This window comes from Garra rufa, chromosome 4 (assembly GCF_049309525.1).
Source record: "Garra rufa chromosome 4, GarRuf1.0, whole genome shotgun sequence".
In the NCBI taxonomy this organism is placed as follows: Eukaryota; Metazoa; Chordata; class Actinopteri; order Cypriniformes; family Cyprinidae; genus Garra; species Garra rufa.
In genome coordinates, this window is record NC_133364.1 from 22,575,170 (window position 1) to 22,599,760 (window position 24,591).

Here is a 24,591-nt window from a genome sequence, read left to right on the forward strand (position 1 = left end):
TGAAAGCAAACAGCTTAGAAAGAAAACACACGCTTAACAGTATATTGGATCCAGGTAGCTCTTAAAGTGATAGCAGTCTAATATTCCTGCTGTTTGTCACTCGTGTTAATCAACCAAAAAAAAAAAAAGAGAAAATCTCTCACTGCTCTTGACTAAATCACTTTTGTAACTTTAATAAGAAGAATACATATTTATTTTACACAGTGAAAAATATTCAGTGTTTTTATACATTTGATTACTTAACACAATGTATGTAGCATTTATTATTTATTTGTTCTTCTGTACAGTACTTGTCTTTTTTAATTTAGGCTAGTATTAGTTTTTTGAGATATTGACACTGGTGACAAGAATAAAATTTCTATGGTATCAATTTTTGATATTCTAAAGATCTTATTTAAAGCAAAAATAACTATATTGTGATACATAAATATATATATTTTTTTTTTCCTTTTTTTTTTTATTGACAATAAACATAACAAAAGACAATATAATTTATAAACAACAAACAAACCAAATGACAAACAAATGGACATACATGCAATGTGTTGAATAACAATACTCCCCCATCCTCCAATACATGTAAGAAAGAGTTATTATAAATAAGTAATAATAATAACAGTAGTAGTAATGGCAATAATATATTATATAAATCCAGCATGTATCCATTGCTATTTTTTTTTCCATTTGAATATATGTAAAGTTCAAAGTATAATTTTTTTTTTTCCTTCCCTTCCCTTTTTTTTTCCATAAATATTGTTAACGTAAAACAAAATTACTCATACCGTGATATAAGATTTTGGTCATATCATCCACCCCTAATATGGAGAACTGATTGTGCTACTTACTGATTGGCTACTACTGATTGGCTACTGATGGCTACATGGAAAAACAGTCCCGTGCACTTTTAATTCCTTGGCAGGCTAAGGCACAATCTAGTGCTGCAGATGGTCAAAGTCTCTCCATTAATCTTTTATTGGTATGTAATTATTTTTCGCCACTGCATAATTAATAACGTCACTTTGATTTCTGTAGTCACGGTGTACGATTACAGAGAGCGCGTGAACACGACATTTTTCATGGTGATGTCGGTGAGTTGTTGTATGACAGCCATCCGTGTCATTGAGACTGACATTTGACCAATGTTGGGCCAGCGATTGATGGGAATTCTGGGGGCGAGGCCAGGCTAATGAAGCCAGCAACGGGTCAATGCTTGATACAAATCTTCTAAGCCCACAGGGAGACCGCCCAGGTCTTAGTACTGCTAACACTGGGCCAACGTTAGGCCTTAGTTTGCTGGGAAGGCTGGGCAGAGGCCAAGCTTCTACTGGGTGAAGGCTATTTCTGAAGGACACTGGGGAGGGTACAGCTGGTGTCCCTGCTGTTCGGAGTGTAAAGCAGCCAGCCTGCTGAAACAAAGCCAATCGGCTGCTGCTGAGAAACCGTCTGTCCTCAGTGGAATCAAACCCATCTCTTGTTCTTCTTTCACCTCTGTTTTGTGCACTCATCTGCAGTTACTGTCTGTACATGTACAGTACTGAATCTTAGAATATGGAAAATATCATGCACTCTTGGTCTTGGAACAACATTCTTATTAGTTCATCAGATTTGAGGGTTAGATTTGGTGACTTGCTCCTGGATCAGCATGGAGCAACAATCCCGAGCTATCTACTGTATATACGTCCGACGCAAGCAATTAGACACAGTTTAAATCAGAAAGAAAGCTTGACAACAGTGTTATTAGCCCTTACTCTAAATTCTGATTGGTTGTTGGACATATTGTTCCAGCTCCAACAAGGATACAGGAACAGCTTTTACTTCACGGTCAATCTGGTGTATGATTGATGAATGTTGTTCTTTCGTTTTGTCATCCTTGGCTAAATTGTGTTGTACTACATACAAGGTAGGTCTCCATGTTTCAAGACAATTGGGTAAAAATATGAATTCTGAGTAAAAATATTGATTTTCCAATCTTAAGATTGATGTTATACTTTGTGAATGTGAGAATGTGAACCCAACAGAAATTTCACAGATTGTAAACGAAGACAAACATGACATGACAGTTTAGTCTGATCCATGAACAGATGACTCCTTTTTGCCATACTCTACTTTGTGTTATTATATTTAAGTCATTAAACTTTGCACTTACAACAGTTTAAGGAAAGCAAGACCAATCATATGTAAGCAAATGGCTATTGTAACTCAAATGTACCCAGTGTAATGTGAATCGAAACCCATCAAATCATATTGCAATTGGGAGCTTGTGAATCATAATTGGATTTAATTAGAAAATCTTTATAGATTCCTAGCCCTAGATAGTATAAGTAAAAGGATTTAAAAGTTACTTAGCATGGCTGACATCCTGTTGGTTACTCGCTGCACCAAATCCTGGTAACTTTTCAATGAAATTGAATTGATTTGTGCTCACAAATCCTCTAATTTGCTGAAATGCATCTAAGAGATCAGAAAAGGTATTGCTGACATTAGCGCAGTGTGTACAGGCGCAGTCACAGCCACCTGCAGCACACTGCATACCAATTCAAAATAAACCATGATGACTATAATTAATATTCCAGTCAGCTTAAGTGCACATTAAATTACCTACGAACTGCATCAATAATGCATGATCTTCCATTTTTATTGCTTTCAAAGTTGCATAGTGTTTGGGTATGAAATCCACATGTGTTTTCTGCCAAAAAATGCAATTACGGCTTGCTTTGCAGGTCTGGGGTGTGTGAGTCAGGTTATCTCAAGGTAAGAGTCAGTGTGCAGACACAAGCAATGACTTTGTACTTTTCTGATCGCTCTTTGATGAGGCCATTTGCAGAACAGCAAACATACAGAGGCATTTCTCAAGAGACTGCGGCAGGTGCAGTCACAGCAGAATGCAGACAGAGAAAAACATTCATCATTCAGTTGTTCATATGGGGTTATAAGGTTACCATTAAGACCCTGAAGAACCCATGCAATTAACACACTCCCATCATGACCACTCCATGTCATTGAAAGAGGGTTAAATTCAACAGGGTTTCCATGGTGATTCACCAGGATACATAGAAAAATCAACATGTGTCATGTCACTTCGCAGCCATTCATTTCTAGCTTTGATTTCTAGAGGGAAGAAATGAGGCACAGAATTGCATCAGTGTGAAATGGCAGGAAAAATCAGACGTTTCATAGATGTAAAAGTTGGACAGTGCCGCTTTTGACATCATGTGAAGAGAAAGATCATTCGAAAAAAGACATCATGGTCACGGTGAATGTCAGAATTTAGTTAGAATGATCAAATAACAGCAGATCTGGGAATTGCATTATTCATGACCAGTTGTTTGACTGAAGACTGAACATTGTTTAGAAGAGCTGTCCATGAGGCTGCTATCGGTCAATATTGAATCGATGGCACTTAAAGGGATAGTTCACCCAAAAAGGAAAATTCTGTCATTGATTACTCACCTTTATGTTGTTCTAAATCTATAAGACCTTTGTTTATTTTCAGACACACATTAAGATATTTTTGATGAAATCCAAGAGCTTTTTGACCCCTGCACAGATAGCAACGCAACTCGGAACACAAATTAAGATATTTTTGATGAAATCCATGAGAATCTATTCTCGTAGCTTCATAAAATTACATTTGAACCACTGCTGTCACATACCATTTTAACAATGTCCTTACTGCCTTTCTGGGCCTTGAATGTGGTAGTTGCATTGCTGTTTATGCAGGCTTAAAACAGGGTATCCGCGGATCCTTAAAAAGTCTTAAAGTCTTAAATAACCTTTTTCTAATATAAGGCCTTAAAAAGTCTTAAATTCACTTTCGATAGGTCTTAAATAGTTTTGGTCACACTTTCGCTAAAATATCTTCAGTCTTCATTACTTAATTTAGGTCCTGATGGAAAATGTCGGTAAAGCATAAAGAAAACGCTGTTCTAACAGCGTCTTTACATCCATTTTGACCGCTCCCAGCACCCATACCGTAAGTGCGCAATTAGACGCACATGCCAAAAAAAAGTGCGGCTGGCGTGTTCATAGATATATGGGCGTGATCGTGTATTTTTAAGACGCGACTGGCGTGACTGCAGTGTCTAACGGACTGAAGATTTTTTTCTCCCCCTTCGGTAGTTACTGCGTCTTCAGACAGAATCGCAGTAGCGGAATACAGGTCCAACAAGCTTTTTTCTGTATATAATGTATAATGGTCTCAATAATAATAATGAATATAGGTCGAGCTAGCCTTCAAGATACTTTTGAAATGTTTTTTTGTTTTTTTCTTGCCCGACCGAACAAACAGCCTGATTAAATCTGAAGTGACAAAATTAACCTGTGAAGCATCGAAAGGCAAGAAAGATTCCTATTTTAATACATTCAACATAAACAGCAATTGATGGATAGTGTATTTCTGGTCTATTTGTGACATACTTTAAAACAAATGAGCGTAACAGCACACATAAAGAAACTCTAAAGAAACACACTGAGGCAACAATTGAAAATGTATAGTTTATTTATAACATTATGTAGTTCAGTAATATACCAAGGTAGCTTTTTGCTGAATAATCTCACGATTACAAATGTTACATTTAATTTTAGTTTAATAAACTAGTTAGTCAAGTAGTTACTTACATTTTATGCAAAATATTTACTGTTTTGTTCTGTTTCACCAACGAAAATAGTTCCAAACAAGGATGACAGCAGAAGTATAGCATATTTTCCAAGCAACATTTTACTACTAAAAGATTCAGCGTTTGGCTCGAATCAGCTGAAATAACTAAATAACTCGCTCATTAAGTGACTTACCACCACCTGCTGGTAGTTTAGTATGTTTAAAAGTATGCATCCCACTCCAACATTTCTAATTTGTACGTTCATAAATGTATTTAAAACATTGTCATAACATCTTTTATTGCACTTTTAATTTTGCAGTGTAAATTATGTAATCTGACTGCTAACAGCCATATAGAATTTGATAAATTGTAATTCAAAGGTGATGCATAAATTTCAAAAGTAAAAAGGTAAATCAAATATGCAGATTTAAGATGTAAAAGTTAATAGAGCGCTGATGAAAATATTGCTTCAGAATAAATTGTTTACATCACCAGATATCTCTACGTGGTACTTTTATGGGGACATTTGTGTGGAATAGTATCTGCTGATATGAAAAGTTCACAGTATATCGTAGTAATAAATATAATTTATGACAGCCATGAAATTTTGTTTACTTTTTACATTAAACAAATTAAATATTACATATATGCATGTAATATAACTTATATTTCTATTAAAGGTTTAGGTCTTTAATTTCATAAAAGGTGGTATTAAAAAGGTCTTAAAAAGTCTTAAATTTCACTTGTTCATATCTGCAGATACCCTGTTAAAAAGCTCTCGGATTTCATCAAAAAATCTTAATTTGTGTTCCAAAGATGAACAAAGGCCTTGCAGGTTTGGAATGACATTAGGGTGAATAATTTAATGACAGAATTTTATTTTTTTAATGGATGAACTATCCATTTAACAACAACAGATTTGTGTACCTTAATGGATGCTGTACAGATATCAAATATACCCCTAATTAAATGCAGTAAATTCAGTACTTTATTGTACTGTAGTAGTTAACTCTGTATTCTTCAAAAAGAAAAAAATGAAAAGAAAAGGAAAAAAGCCATCTTCTAAGTTTCTTGAAGTTGAGATTTGCATTACACATCACTTCATGCTCTGTTTACCTTTTTTATAATTAACTTAGTTATTACATTAAACACCTCATCAAATCAAGCGGTAATTGATTAAGGAACTTTATAATGTTTGGACTGTTCATTTAATTTTCAAAAACAGATGCCATAGGGTTCTTTTCTTTCTTTCTTTAATAATTTGTCATTCTTTATTACAGCTATATTTTAGTTGCAGCATTAAGATTTTGCATTTCAAAATCACCTCTTGCAAGCATAAACAGCCTGACATTTAATTTCAACAAAAGAGATGAGTCATTTACCCTTCTTACTTTTTATATCTTTGTTCTTATGCAACAAGCTGGCCTTTTGAAGTGGAGGCATTTCGCTGTGAAATTGTCGAACTGTGCGTACAGCAACAGTGGGGTCCACATAAAAGACATCAGGCGACCCGTAGGGAACCGTTATTAGCTATATACGCAGTCCAGATCCAGGCCATTTCAAATTAATGAACATCAGACCAAATAATAGCCACTCTACACACATGCTTCTTCAAGACGGGAGGTCACATTACCCAGAACTCATCCCATTAATTAGCACCTGCCCTTCCCTGACAGTGAACCACCCTTGCTATTGATGGAGTTCTCTCTGGGGAAATCACAGCCTCTACACCTAGACGTTCTTCTGAGACTTCTTTGTCTTCCAGTGCGCATAAACGTCTACAAGTCACCATGCCAGGACTTGCCATGCACACCATCCAGCTTCCAACCTCCTGAAGTGCACGAGCACGCTCCCAGGAGGGTTTCGTAAATGTCCTTGCTCGTCCTTGCCCCGTTTGCTTAGGATGTGTGAGGATGCTAATACTAGCTGAGAGGGTCATCTTAGTTGACTGCTGCCAGAACCATCGCCTGCTGACTGCATCATCGTCCAAGGTAGCCAATCGCAGCCAAGGACTTAGTGATGCTGTGCCACTCTCACTGGAGGGATTCCGAAGGAAGCGCCTCGTGACGGCGCATGGTTAAACAGCCAATAGTCCCTTTTTTTCTCCCTCCCTCTCTCTAATTTAGGACTAGATGCATGCACGATCTGATTTTTAACAGGGGTAGCACATTACCAGCCTCCCTGCAGGCTCAGCAGAGAATAGCGACAGCGGCAGCTCTCTCGCTCTCTCTCTCTCCCGCTCTCTCCACCTCCACCAGACAAGACTCCTCCTCTCCATCTCTCTGTGACTCCCTCTCTCTCTTGCATATGATCTGTACTTCACTTCCTCCCAGCTGAAGCAGGAGATAACAGCACGCTACATACAGGTAGGCACTTGTATTTCCCTCTCTGAAGTTGCAGGTGTTGGGATGTTGCTGGTTTGTTTTGTATTGGATGCAAATCTGAAAGAGACCTATACTGGGTCAGAGTACAGCGTGCCATCATAAATGCCCGCCCCTACAGCGTGGCGTTTGTTTTCACGCCAACGCTGCTTTTGGCACTGTTTCCTTCCTCGTTCTGGCCAGCCGGGGAAGGTGGTAGTTTACTGGTTTGATGGTTCCTGTGAGAAACAAATCATCTACTGCCATGCTTAGCTGAAATCTGCTTATCCAAGTTGGGGAATAGGATTCGCATGTTTGTAGCTGGAGATTGGAGATGTGTTTTCTTATATGTAGGTTTGTGTGTGGGAGTGTGAGTGTGGATGGACGGCTGAGGGTGGAAGGGAGGGGAGAAGGAAGCTGAGATGCTGTATTCATCCCAGGGAAACTAATCCCACCACAGTTCTCCGTATCTGATAAACACTCTCTTCCTCTTCGCCTTCATGTGTGATGGGTTTATCTGTGGCGGTGGATAGTAGAGAATTATTCCAGTGGAGGAAATTATTTCAGAATGGCAGATAATTCCCACAGTAAAAGAGCTTCTTTTATCCCTAGAAACCATTATTTGTTCTGCTCTGGGAATCACGCTTGCCAACGTATATTTGGAGATGGATGCTGTCTCCTTCAACCTAGAGTGACAGCCAAAGAGAAAGTAGGTTTGGCTCAGTATGAATCTCACCAATACTTGACTTTCCTTCTCAACTCAAGCTCGTCTTTTGTTTGCAATTGTTGGATTGAGGATGGGTTGCATAACAAGCTGAAATCTCTTATAGTCATTATGTTATGGAGGACTTGGTTCATTGTGGCTAGCTGCTGCCCACACCAACAAATGTGCCTGTCATTACCTCATATCTCTCTTGGGCAGATCAGCCGCTGCTATGCACGCCTAGTGAGAGCGAGGAGCAGGGATTGCTCGGCTATAGCCTCGGGCTTATTCAATTCAGTTGTGCAGATCCTCCTCTGGAATACATTAGTGCTTGAGGAGCTGCGGTAAAACAGTTGCTAAGTGATACCATAGGAATAGCTTCAGAAACTCATCAAAATAGACCACCACTTCACATTAAGATGCAGGTAGTGCACATGCTGTGGTTCTTATGAACTTACCAACACTGTCTTATTTACATTTTACTGTCAACATGTTCTGTACCAAAATTATTCTGGTTTGCTGGGTGCATTGATTCATCAATTAAGTCATCAACACAAAATCTATAAACACAAACAGGTGAATAAACAACAGTGTACTTTGTACACTTGCTGATTTTATCACAAATGTATGTATATATTTATTTGTTATTTTCTTTTAATTAAAATAACCTTGCATGTCAATTATGCTTTTTAAACAGTTTTATGTTTGACCTTTTTTTTTATTTAGGCGGAGCCTATCTAGTGGCAGAAAATGCAATTAAAAATAAAAAAGGTAAATTTGAGTTTATATTTCATTTTCACTTTATTCTCGAAATTACATTATATAGCACAATTCTGATACGAAAAATCAACTCTCCATTCTCTCTTTCCCCTCGGCTCAGGATCATGAGTTTATAGACCATTTTGGAGTAGATAACTGGCACTGGTAAGTGAATGAAATTGGAGAAATCCACAAAATATGAGATATAGTGTATTGTTGTGCCTTTGGATGTCAGAGTTGGAATGGCAATCATTTTTGTAGAAATATTGTTGTGAAAGATACCATTTGAAGCTAAACGCAGATGTTTAAACAGACAGACTAATGGATGAAACCTGCTATAATTACTTTTAAACAAATTGTATTTGAACAATAGTTCTACATAATATTCACATGTGCAGTTCATAGGGGACATATATTAGCCCTACAGTTACAGCATGAAATACTATTTAAACTTAAAACATTTTACATTTACCTGTTTTATCTCACAATTCTGACGTTTTTCTCGCAAATGCAAGTTTATCTCTCGATTTAACTCAACAATAGAGAGTTTGTACATTTCTGAAGGAAAAAAAAAAACAAAAGTGTGGGATATAAACGCAAAAGAGAGAATGACAAGTTGATTTTTCTTATCAGAATGTGAGAGGATCTCGGAATTTGAAAATAAAGTCAGAATTTTGAAATGTAAGCTCAAATGTACTTTTTAAAAATTATTTTATTCCATGTTTCCATAGACAAACACAGAGTTGATCTATATGCCACACTTCTGGCTTTTTTCCTCAGAATTGACAAAATATAGGGGATAGGGGATATAAAGAAATAGAAAAAATAGTCAGAATTGTGATATAAAATAGGTAAATGTTATGTAAATATGCTAAAAATGCTATAGATTTAAATAGTATTTCATGCTGTAATTGTAATACAGTATGTCCCCTATGAACTGCATATGTGAATATTATGTAGAGCTGTTATTTAAATCAAATTTATGCTTTAAAAGTAAAACAATCATAGCAGGTTTCATCCATAGTCTGTCCGTTTAAACGTCTGCGTTTAGCTTAAAATGGCATCTTTGAAGACAGTATTTTATAAAAACTTTGAATTCCGATTCCGTCATCCAAAGGTACACCAATACCACATTTTTTTTCTTATTTCATGGGTTTTACTCATTTCCCTCCACTTGTTACCAGTGTTTTTCTGCCACCACAATGCGCACACAGCTGCAAGTGACGTAACTGTGACGTCTACTCCAAATTGGTCTGTTAGAACAATTATTGTTATTTGTTTTATTATAATAGCCATTGTATTTATTTTTTTCCTTTTTGTTGTGTGGATCACTGATATTGATCTTAAATTGGTCAACAAAGGAAGTCTTTAAGTCTCATTCCGTCAATAATATTCTTCGCCTGAGAGCAACTGTTGACTTGAAATGTTCCATTTTCCCAATGGTCTTAGATGTAATATCGCCCCACGAGACATTTCCTAAAAACCACAGCAACCCAGCACGTGGATTTTAGCTTTCAGGGCAATATGGGATGGCAGATGTTGGCCCAAATATGTCACGCCCCCTGCAGTTGCCAAGGGCAACGTCGTGCATTATCAGCCTTGTTAAATATCCATTAATGAGGTGAGATACAAGCCCGGTACTGCCGAAAGGTGGAGTTAACCATCCCTTCTACTGACGCTCAACAGGGCACTCTGGAAATCTTTGATGTCAGCCTGTGAGATTAGGATCAGTCACCTGGATGATTTTTTTCTGCCATTCGCCTACACACTTCCCTTATGTGTTGAAATTGAAGGTGGAGAAATAAAAGCAAGCGTGTGTGTACATACAGTATATGTGCGTGTCTGCAGAGGCCATCACGCTGTTGTTAGGAGTAATAGCAGACAGAAGATAAAAATAGCGGCTCTATTATGATTTGACCTTGGACAGCTGGCTGGTTGTCTGCAGATACCTGAGCGAGGGAAGTGTACGGATCACTGACATGCTCCGTGAAGAGTCTGGGGCAGCCATGATAAATATGTGCAATAACGGAGCGGTATGTTCTCGTTGCGTTACACCACAGCCGGCGCAGACGCCATCTAAACGACACCTACTGTGGTTTTGAGTAACTGGGACAGATTCAAAACCAATAATATATTACAAACATGGAAAATTGAAGGTGTTCTCATCTTTTTTTTAAGCAATCGATCTACAAGTCACATAGAAAGATGTCATAATTTATATCCATCAGATTATATACACTGATATCCATTGGATTGGGTATTAAAACCTAGCAGAGTGATTTTGGGAGTAATTCTTCACTCAGTGACTGAGATGGATAGCAAAAAACAAGCCTGTGTTTGTACAGGCTAGCAGCAGGGGTCATACATAACACAAGCAGCAAGGACTTGTGGGAAATACTGGTGAATAAATATTGTTTGATGTATCAGAGAACAGGAACACTCTCAAGGTCAGCAGGAGAGCCCTGAGACATTATGATTGACAAAGTGCTTTGACCTAATATAATTTAGACACATTTTGAAGGAATCTATCTATTGTCTGTTAATAGTATGTTAAGTAAAATTAATAGATTATTGCATATGAATATGTTACCCTGGATCACAAAACCACTCTTAAGTAGCATGGATATATTTGTAGCAATAGCCAAAGATACATTGTATGAATCAAAATTATACATTCTTCATGTTCCATGAAGATATTTTGTAAATTTCCTACTGTAAATATATCAAAATTTAATTTTTGATTAGCTAAGAACTTCATTTGGACATCTTTAAAAGTGATCTTCTCAATATTTGGATTTTTTTGCACCCTCAGATTCTAGATATTCAGACAGTTGTATCTCATGCAAATATTGTCCAATCTTAACAAACCATACATCAATGGAAAGCTTATTTATTCAGTTTATTCGGTTTCAATTGAATACAGTTTTGTGGTCCATGGTCCCATATGCTGTGCTTATTCTTACATGTGATGTGCATATTCTGATGTAGGTTTGTTAATGGGTTGTAAGGTGTAAGGGATGGGTCAACAGTGTAATTATGAATGGAATTACCGAAATTAATTACAGATGTAATTACATGCAGTTATTTTTAAAATATAAGTAAAATCATGAATGTACACAAAAAGTGCATCAAGTTATTAATTTAAATGTAAGTACATAGTAGTTAAGGCCACCTAATATAAAGTGGGACCAGATTTTTATATTACAAAATCATAAAAACATATCATATATATTAATCATGTGAATGATAAATTGCTAAATTCGGTTTTATCTATCTACATTTCTGCTAGGAAAATACAGTAGATGCAGTTTCCTTATTGGGGCTGCTCACTGTTCCACATATTGCTAAGCAACGGAGGAGAGGTCCTTAGAGAATGTAGCCAGCCTTCTGACTCCATAACACAGCCTTGGCACATACACACACACACACATACACACACACAGATGGTGGTGAGCAGATCTCGTTCCATAGCGTTTGCTACGCCTGTGTTACCATGGCGGTTACATATGCACATAGTTAGCGGAAGTGATGTAATGTGTTTCTTTTTAATCAGTGCACAAGGGGGCAATCAAGTGGTGAAGCCTCACCTTGAGCCCTGAATGACTACAATACACAGACGATTATTGAATTCAACCGTGGCACCCTTCCCAGCCTCTATAGCAGTTCAGCACATCTGTATATTTTTTATTAGAGCTGTCAACTGATTAAAAAGTGTCATCAAATTAATTACTTTATATGCTGATTAATTAAGCAAATTAATCACATAGAGAAAAGCCCCCAAATAACGATAATTTACAGACGTTAGATTGTTGCAGTGAAACTATTGGAAATACATCATATAGACACACTGTAAATCAATATGCATGTTCTGCATGATCATTGAATATAATCACTGGCCTACAAACTACAGCAAATCATTTTTCAATCAAGTTTTTTTTAATCAAGAAGAAAAATTGGACTGCTGTGTCCAGTTTATGACACCATGTCAGGTTTAAACTTGAAATGTTACATTTGAGTGTCTTTTGAACAATAGAACATATTCTTTGAGAACAACTCTATGCTCATTCTGTGCTGCCTGTAGTAATGTTATGCATTAATTCAGTTTAATAGTTGATTTATATATAAAGGGTGTGTTCACACTTGTAGTTCCATCCGTTTGGTTGGTTTGGTCCAGACCAAAAAAGAAAATGATACATTTGGTCCTGGTTCGCTTTGTATTCACACTGGCATTTTTGATACGGAACCTGCAAGTGTAGTGATACGTTCACAACCTGAATGATCGGGTTGAGTGATATATATTTCATGACAGAGTTCAATAAACACTCCAAACAAAAGGAAAAGGTACTTTCGACTTAAATGGTCTGCTCAGCAACACTTTAAGGGTGTGTATACACTTGTAGTTCGGTTCAATTGGTCTGGACCAAAAAGGAAAATTATACATTTGGTCCTGGTCCGCTTAGTGTTCACACTGACATTTTTGACAGCTGCTTGTTCCCTTCGTGATGTGATATGTCGCATAGCGTTGCATCTTGTCATAACTTTCTGTTTTTGATTCGTTTAGAAGTATTTGGTCCGTGTCGCTTTCATATTTCATTCAAACCGTACCAGCTTTTGTTTGGAAGCAGGTCGAGACCCATCTTTTTTAGCTGTCTCAGACCACTTGTCTGGTGCGCACTAGGGTTCGGATGGCAGCGTTCACACTTACTCAAATGAACCGCACTAACAGAGCAGTGGCACCAGAGTTTGTTTTAATTAAACCTAACATGACAAGTGTGAACACATCCTTAATTGAAATATATGTAATTGCTCAAACCCAGCAAATTTTAAATTAAATGTACAATGCTTTTTTGTTTACATTTATGCTCTTGATCAAGCAACACCTTGTCTTTGTCTGGTTTTAGAGGGATATGGCCTTCTTGATCGCAGTGGACCTACACTGATAATACTAGGATTACATGATCAATACAGACTTGATCAAAACAGAGAGGAAAAGCATTTTGGATTTACAGAAATCCTCCTCACGGTATTGCCTGTAGCTCGGCCACAAACATAACATGGAAGTCATCCAAAAAAAAATTATGATTTCTTTTTGGATGCTTTTTTTAATATTATTAATAATACTACTAATAATATTATTGGAATATTAATATGCTATTTAATAATTACAAAAAGGAACAGTTAAAAATAATATAATATAGAAATAATAATGCTCCAACATTTAAAAAACACTAAGCTTGGTTACTCAAATTCTTTGCAAAGATTTGCCCTAACCAAAAAGCAGAGCAGCCACACTGTATTTAAAATTAGGCCACTTCCATTAGCAAAATTTACCAAGATGAATTCATGAAGAATGTTTTTGAAGGGTGTTAAAACCAGTGACAGCCAGCAACTTAAGAAGGGCTTTATGAATTCTCTTTCTGCATGGCTTGTCTCACTTCAATTTTAGCCACAACAATTCAGCATGAATACGCTCTAGTGACAATTAAGAATAATTGAATGCTTTCACAGAAGTCACAGCTAATAAGCATCAGCATTTCATTTGGGTGAAAACAGGGCCGTGAGTCATCAATTTGTCTTTCAGGTGTCACCACCCAGAAATGGAGGGAAAATCCACAAATCACATAGCAGAATGTCCCTTTAATTTCACATGTCACCACTTCTTCATTTATTAAAAGTACAAATATTGCTCCTAATCTCGCCCCAAGATCTAGAAGTTTTTGGGAATATTGTGGTGTGTGATTGTCCTCGTGAGAGGGTTATGAAGGAAACTCCCTCTCACATTTTCACATCAAGGTATTCCTGCTACACACTTCAAGCTGCAACTGATTTTACTGCTCTATATGTCACATGTCAAACATTACTACAGATAAACCTATGGCCATATAGATGCCCCAGATGCATGCTCTAGCACCCCACTGACGCCCCCTACTCCCACACCGCTGCTTGAAGGTGAGTGTGTTGGAGTCAGGGGAGATTAATTATTACTAAAGGGCAGACTCTGCCACAAAGGTGGACTGGAGGACATTTTGAATGTTTTATGAATCTAATAAGGGAGGAAAGAAGAGAGCAAGAAAAAATGCTGCTGTGCTACAGTTCAGTCGCCACTCATGTGCCATTATGGGAAAATGACAGTATCCCAGGATTCATCAATGCATGTTACAACGAGCGTGTTACAAATATCTAACTGTCGTACAGCTCTGTTTAATTTAATGATCTTTAAAGAAGAGTAATTACATTTTTATGGGTACATTTTTTTTTTTTTACCTCGCGTGACAATCCCTGACCAGAAAAAAAAAAATGGAATACAGAATAAATACAGAAGTAGAAGTATATGTAAATGTAAGGGTACTTATATCTTGAGTTGGTCGAAAATGAAAGTAAATAAATTATTTGAAACATTCTGTGACTCTTTTGAATGAAATGGCTCATTTGTTTGTGAAATGGACTATACTGGTAGCACTGCATGATAGTTTTTGAGCTCAGTCAGTGAAGACAATGCAATAGAAAGACGTGTTGTCTTGACATTATTTCACAGTATGCAGTATTTTTTATCTCATCACGTTTGATTCAGAAGAGCACAACTCTGGTGAAATATAATTTGTTTTGCTGTTGTGCTGGAGATTTAGAATAGTAGTGCAGGAAACTCTCTCTTTAACTGTAATCAGAAACATGAGGCAAACAATAGCATGTGCGTGGGTGCATGTGATTGAAAAAGCCGTAGTTTCCCTCTAGTGTGGACTAGTTATTGCTTTTGCCCTTATATCGAACAGATCCCACTGTCTTTTATTACAGTGGTGAATCCCCTCCTTCTAGGCTCCACTGAGTCCACATGGGCACTCAGATTGAGTCTATCTCTCTATCTGTCAATCTGTCTGTCTGTCACTAACAGAAATTTGTGTTGCTTTTTAGGCCTTTTTTGGTGTATTTAGTCCAATGAAAGTATGACAGTATTGTCATTGTTGTCTGAGCAATTTTATTAATAGTATTAGTATGTTCTTAAAAGCCCTATTCAGGTGGTAATTGTTTCTCAAATGGACGTCTGTAAAAATAAATTCCCATGGCACCTCAGTGATAAAACTGATTCGGATGGCGATTTATTCACAGTGAAGTGAGTTCTGTGATCCTACGAAGCCAGGAACCTGCTGTTCACATGGCCAGTCGCATGATTGTCAGCTGTAAATGCAATGTCATATCCTTGGAATATTAAGAATTAAAGAAATTCCTACCTAGTAGGGTTGGGCATCGTTTTGATTTGAACGATTCTGATTCCGATTCCGATTCTTCCTTTCGATTTCGGTTCTTTTCGATTCTCAATTCCGATTCTTTGTGGGCTGGAGTCAAAACATGTCACAGGCTCATTAGATTTCACAGAGGATAATTTTATTTTGATTCAATATGAGTTTTAGTTTTAGGAGCTGCAGCCCATGTAGGAGAAAATTAGGAATGCCTCTGCACCAGACCAAAAAACAGATTTATATATGCAGAATTTGCACCCTGGTCTGGACTCTCTGTACATGACGAGACAGTGGACCTGCGCAGCACGTCAAACACGCTATACCCCTTAATTTGTACATCATGCAGGCGTAGGTGTTTCGTCATATTCGTAGTGCATCCTCCTGTGCAAGATATCATTTTGTCACATGTGTTGCACTGTGCCGACCCAGGCTTTTTTAGGGTGTACTCACACTAGGCACGGTTGCCGTGAACCGGGCCCGAGTACGATTGTCCCCCCTCCCCACTCCCCCTCTGGCCTGCACTCACATAGGGTTTCAGCATTCGTGCCGGAACACGCTTACGTAATTACGGTTTGACGGTTTCAGGATAAACAGGAAGAGCGCGCTCTCGCTGAACGCAATTTAGTCCATCGCTTTTTACTTTGTGGATAGTAATTTTGAGTCGTTTGTTCCGCGGTTGTCCACAGCCTATTGTTAAACATGTCTATCGCATTTGTGGCACGAAACTTTTCGCGCACTCGTGCTGCTTGTATGAGGAGGTTTGCAAGGTACCAGCTGAAGTGCAGCAAGGACTTTGCAGCTTTGATTATGGACTATAAAAACGCTGATTACCTCGCAAAAACGCGACATCACGCGTCCTGTTCCGTGCTCCAGCACGGTTAGCGCTCACACTGCATGCTAACCGCGCCCGAGTCCAACTGAACCGTGCTCTGGCCCACCTCTTCCAAGCGGGCCAGGGCCGGCTCGGAGCACTCACACTAGTCAAACGAACCGCGCTTTGGTGGTCAAACGCACTCGGGTACGGTTCAAACTGCCTAGTGTGAGTACACTCTTAGTGTGAAATAAAGCCACACTTTTGAGCGCCGCTTACCGTGCTCCATAGCTGCAACTGAACAAGCGCACGGCAAGCACTTCCGGAAATACGGTTGCCACAATGGAAACCAAAACTTGCGTGTTTGGAACCGATGATCGGAATCGAAAACAAATTTTATAAACGATTCCAATGACATCGTTATTTTTTTAGCGGTTCCAAGTTGGAACCGGTTCTCGATGCCCAACCCTACTACCTAGGCTCATTGATAAATACGTACCTTCATATACATTTCTACAAAACTGAAAAAAAAAGACATCTGTATGTACAAATCACTGCAGTTTCCAGTTGAGTTGGTTAACACTAGAGGAAGTAAACCTCAGACAACTTTTATTCCTTTTTACACAAAGTAAGATTTACAGGTACTGTTTTGATTACTAAAGCCTAATTATTACACAATTACTTGCAGATGATGTTCTTCAAAACAATTTTAACATCCTGCACAATTTTTATATGACTTTTGCATTTGTTAACACTATTGGTTTGGTATAACGAATATTTCCAACATGACAGACCATTAACCTTTACTGACACTCCCTGGATATTTAAATTCTGAACAGCCACAATACGTACCTCAAGAAGCATAATAAAAAATGCAGGAATACGTGCCTGTACCAGCGTAATAAAAATGTGCCACGTAGGGTTGTGCCGATAGACGATAGTATCGTGTATCGACGATAGTCAGAGATATCGCCTGTTGCTGATGCCTTTGACGATAGTTAGACGATTATTATTATTATCCGTCAACAAAGAACTTAACTTTAGCAATGCAGCACAGAGAGTCTGTTCTAGGATGCTTCAGAAACTTGCCGCGGTATAAACACACGCATAGAGAGGCCACAGCGCCTTAACGCACCTCGTGCAGTGAGAATGGGAGATTTTCATCATACAGTACGGTGGTAGATTAACTGATTCTAAAGGGAGTGTTATATTATATTTGCATTGCAGTCATTAGGATAACAGAGGTAGTAAAACCTGGTTCAGGCTGAATTAATTACGATGTATCATAATCAGTCTGTATATAGTAAATATAAACATTCATCTCAGTAACGTCTATAGGCGTTAATTAGAATTACGATGCGATCAGATGACGCTAAACATACGCACGTGAATTACACGCGCATCACTTCTCCGCATCCAATATGAACTGAACTACAACATCACCCTCATGATAACGGTCAGACATACAGCGGTAACATTATAGCAATATGACGGGTAAAGAAAGATTCATTCATTTACATTCTGGAACGCACATTTACAACTCACTCACTGACGATTGCAGAGAATGAAACCGAAAGTAACTTGAACAACTCCGGCAGAACTACAGTCAGCGCTCTGTACACGCACAACTTAATCATATGTCAAGAGAAAAGTCTACATTTACAAAACGAATAAGGAATTTAGTACATAGATAATTAATTAAATTAGCACGATAGTATCGTGTATCGGCGATCTCTCAGGCTGACGATAGGGCGATATGAAAATTGAGCATATCGCCCAACACTAGTGCCACGGACCAGGCCCGGTTCCAGAACTAAATCACTGAGGGTGCTTCCTAAATTAATGAGGGTGCTCTAACATTATACCATCATAGTCGACATTAGGGCGCGACACTGATGGCGCGCGTTGCTATTTTAAAATCAAAATACTTCATTTTTGTATGTAATGGCAAATTGATTATACTTTCGTTTTTTTATTAACTTAATTTAGAAAAAAACGTTTGGAGCATTTTTGTTCGTAAAATATAAGTTTTTATTTTATTTTATTATTATTATTTTTAAGGAACAGCGCCCAGCGGTAGACTGATCAGTCTGTTAATTTGATCAGTTTGCCTACTCAAATCATCACGATTTGCATAAAATCTATAGATATGAAATAGTTCAAGTATAAAACAATGTTAGTTTAAACGTTAAACCTAGAGATAAATGTGCGGTATTAGGCGCATATCCAATAGTTTGTGCAGAGAGTGGAAGCTGAAGACGCAGGACATGGGCGCCAGTGCATTTTTTTCAGTGGAAGCAATTTAAAATTATCTGTCATTTTTGCTCACAAAGGTAAGAGTAGGTTAATACATCATTCGGTACTGTAAATGGTGTACTTTTATTTGTGTGCACTTAAAAAAAACGTATAAAATAGTTTTAAATTATTACTTAACGAAATAAAACAAATAGAAAACAAAAACTCTCTCATTATGTAATCCGAAAAGATAAATTTCTCTTTAAAGGCGCGTCCAAAAAGGATTTTTGTTACACTGACTCAGAATACACTAGTTTATTAATATATAATTTAAATAAGCTTTACTCTTTCCGGCCCGGCACATTCAGTGTTATTTATTTACCTTTGTGGCAATTTTCAGCATATTGTGTGCTTGAGCGCGGATCTGTTCCAGCTGCGCTGCCGTCCGTAACGGTCTCGAAAGTGAAACCGAAAGTGAAGTCTCCTGTTGTTTCCACCAGCGCGGCATTTTTTTCTTCACCATAATTTATGGATGTCTAAAATATTAAAATAAGGAGAAACCTAAAACAGATAAAACCGGTGCCCGTCAGCCTCTGAACTTTGACGTGAAAATTGGCCTGAAGCCCAGCAACTAGAGGTGTAAAAAAGTCGGGCTAGTCGGCCGAGGCTGAAATGCAACGCTCTAATTGACTGCTTTGATGCGTTACAATATGGTAGGGCATTGTTTTAATGCTTACAGCAGAAAAATAAATGTGTTTTTTTAATGATTACTCACTGGATTGTTATCTAAATCTGCAATAAAATGACATTATTACAGCTTTAACTGAGGGTGCTATTGATTTCGTTTGAGGGTGCTTAGCACCCTCAAGCACCCCCGTAGAACCGGGCCTGCCACGGACACATATTAAACTTGTGTTTTAGCACCACTCTTTGGACATTCAACTTTGAAACTGCTGCGAAACATGCAGTAAGGTACATAATTATGGTGTTTCAGAAATCTATGTAGAGACACACATTTACATGAGCATGGGTCTGATAAATTGTGCTATAGATAGACATGCTATAGTTGAAATGGTTTTCTGTCTTGCGTTTTCTTTCTTAATTACATGATGGAGTTAATGCATCCTCTTATTTACATAAAATAAGCATAAAGCTGCTTGGTTTATATTTTTAGCATTTCAGTGTTTTTATTATTCATTACTTTTTTTTACATTTTCAGTAATAAATATGCATGCAAATTACATCAAAGTGCAGTAGTCAAAAAGGATTCGAACTTTGATTTTTAAATGAATTTCTTCTGGTTAACTCTGTATGTGGATTCGGACAGCAGTTAAATTACCACTCGACCTTAGTGTTTGTCAAGAAAAAAAACAGTAGGTCATTCAGGGATTTTTACATGGGTGGTGGCAGACATATAAATCTGTAAGAGTAACCCCTGTAAATGTTGAAAATCATTTACATCCCCATGAGAAACAATTACCGTCCGAATCAGGGTAAAGAGAGTTCACCAAAAAATGAAAATTCTGTCATTGATACTCAACATCATGTCGTTCCAAACCTGTAAGATTCATCTTTGTAACAAATTAAGATATTTTTGATGAAATCCGAGAGCTTTCTGACCCTACATAGACAACGACGCAACTGAAACATTCAAGGCTCAGAAAGATAGTAAAGACATTGTTAAAATAGTCCATGTGACTTCAGTGGTTCAACCTTAATTTTATGAAGCTATGAAAATACTTTTTGTGCACAAAAATAACTTCATTTAGCAATTTCTTCTCTTCCGTGTCAGTCTTCGACGCGCGTTCATTACGGTACTGTGCATGTAAAGATCATGGCCGTTATTTTTGTTTTCTTTGTGCACAAATTCTTGTGATTCCACGGATGTCACATGGAATTTTTTAATGATGTCCTTACTACCTTTCTAGGTCTTGAACACCTTGTCTATGCAGGATCAAAAAGCTCTCGGATTTCATCAAAAATATCTTTGTGTTCGGAAGATGAACGAAGGCCTTAGAGGTTTGGAATGACATGAGGCAGAGTAATTAATGACAGAATTTTCATTTTTGAGTAAACCATCCCTTTAAATAGTTTGTATCATAGCAGGAGCAAGGTGCACACACTGGCCGCCTCTTTCTAAATGCCTGCCATGATCTTCCTCTCATGCAAACAGACTTGCTGTCACTATGGCGACCAAGTCTCCTGCCCGCCGTAGCTCGTCTCCATGAAGATTTACCATGCTCATTCCCTCCATGTGCTTTTGGCCTTCTAGTGTAAAATACTGCAAATGACTGTCCACATTTAACTCAAGCAAACATGAAAAAGGGTTCGTATTCTCAGTCCCTTGCGGTGCAGCATGTCGCCGTCTCCTTTTTAATCTTCCATCTAAACAGTCTGGGTTTGCTTCCTGTGGTCAGTTGTGAATTTGAGTCAGTTCTTTTTGACAGAAAACTAAATTGTTTACGACCTCAACGAAACCCAGTTGCTGGAATAATAATACCGTACAATAGGCCAGCGGCACAGCCCTCACTGTGAAAAAGTCACATCAACTGGCCTCATGCTTTGTTTCTCTCCTTTTCGTCTCCTCTTTATTTGCTTGCTCGTTTAAGCGCCTGACAAATTTGGGGCTCCCCTGAAGGACGTACCGTTTGAAGCACCCGCGGTACTGTCTGTGCACGCTGTGTCGCGCCGAGACTAAAATGAGGCTTCCCCTAAAACATGTCCACCCAGCCCCATGTAAAAACACTCATTATCCACTCGCCTAACGGGCTGCTCTCTCCAGCGGGGAGCCAGGCCAGTCCTATTATTGGCTAATGTAATGATTTATAAAAGAGAGGCAGGCACAAAGATTATCTAATGAAGAAAATACAAGACTGCGAGAGATTAATGCCATGCTGAACTCCACGCTACCCTTCATGATTGAATCACACTCGACAGCATTAGATGAGTCTTCTCTATTTTCTGTATTACACTGACAATTTTGTAAATTAACTGTCATGATGGAGAGAGCTAAGCTTGTTTTGTGACTGTGAAACAAGGTTTTTTGTTGTTCATGTCTTATTTTCTTACCCTCTAAGTCTTGAGGGTCTTGAGGAGTATTTTTTGGGGTTAATTGCACTTTTAGATATATCGATAGCATCTTTGTCTTGCTGGTGATTGCCTTAAAAGAATATTGAGTCATGCTGCAGTTTGTTTAGATCAGGGGTCCCCAAACTTTTTTCTGAGCGGGCCACATAATTTCCTTTTCTTTAATGGGGGGCCGGGTCGGTTTAAAAAAAAAACAATTCCATGGGCCGGACTGGCTACTAGTATTATTAATATTTTATTATGATTTTACCTGTATTTATTATACCTTTTAATGCTAATAGTTTATTATTTTTATGCACCATACAGACAAATGATAATTTCTTTTCAAAAGATATACAGGTGTGTCTCAATAAATTAGAATGTCATGGAAAAGTTCATTTATTTCAGTAATTCAACTCAAATTGTGAAACTTGTGTATTCAATACATTTAATGCACACAGACTGAAGTAGTTTAAGTCTTTGGTTCTTTAAATTGTGATGATTTGGCTCACATTTAACAGAAACCCACCAATTCGCTATCTCAACAAATTAGAATATGGTGACTTCAGATTATCAACTCAAAACACCTGCAGAGGTTTCCTGAGCCTGCTGATGTTAAAGTCAGCATGAAATGTAAATTCAATTCAGTATATTTTCCAAAATCATATCGATCTCATTGTGAACAATTCATACATGCATAAGTTTATTTTTTTGACCTTGTAATTTATTAACAATCATTTGAACTTCCAGTGGAATGCCAGACTTCTCCAGTCATTTGTTCAGCATAAACCCTGCCCTACATTTTTTTTTTATTTGCAGGTACTCTTAATACAATGAGTACCAGGGTGAAGTAGTGGTGTAGGTGTTTTCCTCATATTATGGTGCATGAAAAGCAAAAGGATAAAGTATTGTCACAACAAAGTCAATGAAAGTTTGTTAGGAGAAGCAACTGTGTGACCTTCAATACAGATGGTGAAAATAGAGCACACTGAGACTTGACAGCTTTTTGGAGACATACGTGAATCCTCTCTGAACTTTCTGTATCAGTGAGTAAATCACTTCTGTGATGACAAAAACTTTAGAGGAAGTCAAAATAGACATGCCAGGTATACAAGTTTGTTTGAAAGAGTTGTGTGCATTTGTTGGATGGATGCATCATGGGATGCCAAAATGAGAGTAGATGGTCCTGCAATTTTTCTCTTTCTGCTCGAGTTTACTGAGGCATATGGCAAGAAAATTGAGAGTGGAAGAGAAAGGTTGATGGAGACAGCGAGAATGAGAGGTCAGGTTGTGATCTCAGCAGGCCCGACTGCTCTCTTGTGTCCCAGCATGGGGTACATAGTCACACATACACACAAAAACACTCACTGTGTCTTGTTTCTCAGTGAATTGGGCACAACAGTCCCTCTTATACTCTTTGTCCACATGATAAAGATAGTCGATTTTAGTAACCTTAATTATTTATGCAGATTAGTCTCGCCAAGTAAGTTACTGTTGCGCTGAACTTAATGAAAAGCATGTTAATTACAAATGTATGAATCCTAAATCTGAGATCATTAATGACAATTATGCTCATCATATATTCAAATGAATACAAGCCTTGCAGTCAGAGATGATGAACATGGATCTAACAGATGTTTCATGTAATCCACGTAAGGGGTGGTAAATGGCAAGATGGATTTGCTTTTGTCTGTAATGAAGGAGCTTGCATTCGAGACGTGACGACTTGAAGATAAATTGAGAGGATGCTGAGAGATTTGTCAGGAAGAACGCTGTAAGTGGTTGCTTATTTAACCTTAATGTTGTAAATGATGGCATCCTATAAACAGAACTCTCTTGAACTTTCTTGAGGAACTTCATTAACACAAGCTGCGCATTCATCAGGACAGTCACTGAGCTGATGCTCAAGGGAAATATCATCTGTCATTGCAGTGCTTGTTCATTTAATTTCATATTGTGGAGGTTTCATTCGCGCTTAGTGCCCTCAGTGCTTGCCGAATGCTTATCTACCCTGGCCGTCAACTCCATAAGAGACCAAAATCGATCTTCTGGAGCATAAAGGATGAAGAATAGACAATCCAACGGATATGATTATACTATACCAGTTCTATTTGCCAAAACCACATCAATAACTTTAATTCGCTCTGACCTGAGAACAGGTTATCAGCGTAAGGAAGAGTAATAGGTATGCGAACATGAGAAGAGGGTAGGGGAGAGAGACAGCATCCATGATAAATGTAGGGCGGGACATAAACAGAACACGGTGTCCCTTGGTCGCTGCCGATAAGCGCTGTCTTAAAGGGCCACTCGTGTGCAAAGCAGGAATTTCAATCTGTTTCCATTTAGCAGACTAGTCAAGGACAGTTGCAATGTCATGAGAAACCCACCATGCTGAGTCCCACTTACAGATTACCAGGCTCTTCAATCAATAATCTTGCATCTCCTGTCTGCTGCTGTACACACATGGCTACGCATAAACACATTTCGCTTGTGTAAAGCATTTACAAGTAAAACTGATCTAAGTTTTATACACCATAGGACATTGGTTCACATGGTACATTATTTACCAAAGCAGGATCTGTTCCTGTTATCAAACTGAGAAAAATATGCAAAGTGCATTAAAATTTACATGCATTGCTGATCACCTTGAGCTGTCCATGCTGAGGTTATTAATCTGCACTGTCAGAAAATATATGCAAAAATAATACCTTTACGGGTACAACAGCTTGTCACTGGAACAGTGTCCTTAATGAGACAACTTTGTACATTGTCTTCCTCTAAAAGGTGCATATTAGTTCCTTGGAGTAGTTATACAGTTGAGGTC

The 24,591-nt window shown here is 38.0% G+C and overlaps 1 protein-coding gene across 3 annotated transcripts in view; it reads left to right on the plus strand.

Annotated features, from left to right (window-relative positions):
* The first annotated feature begins 6,748 nt into the window (after positions 1-6,748).
* The window catches only part of syt1a (synaptotagmin Ia), a 263,471-nt gene continuing 245,628 nt past the window's right edge, over positions 6,749-24,591 (plus strand). For all 3 annotated transcript variants that reach the window (XM_073838863.1, XM_073838866.1, XM_073838865.1), the window contains exon 1: positions 6,749-6,964. The gene's annotated coding sequence lies outside the window, so the exon portion shown is untranslated. The remainder of the gene's footprint in view (positions 6,965-24,591) is intronic.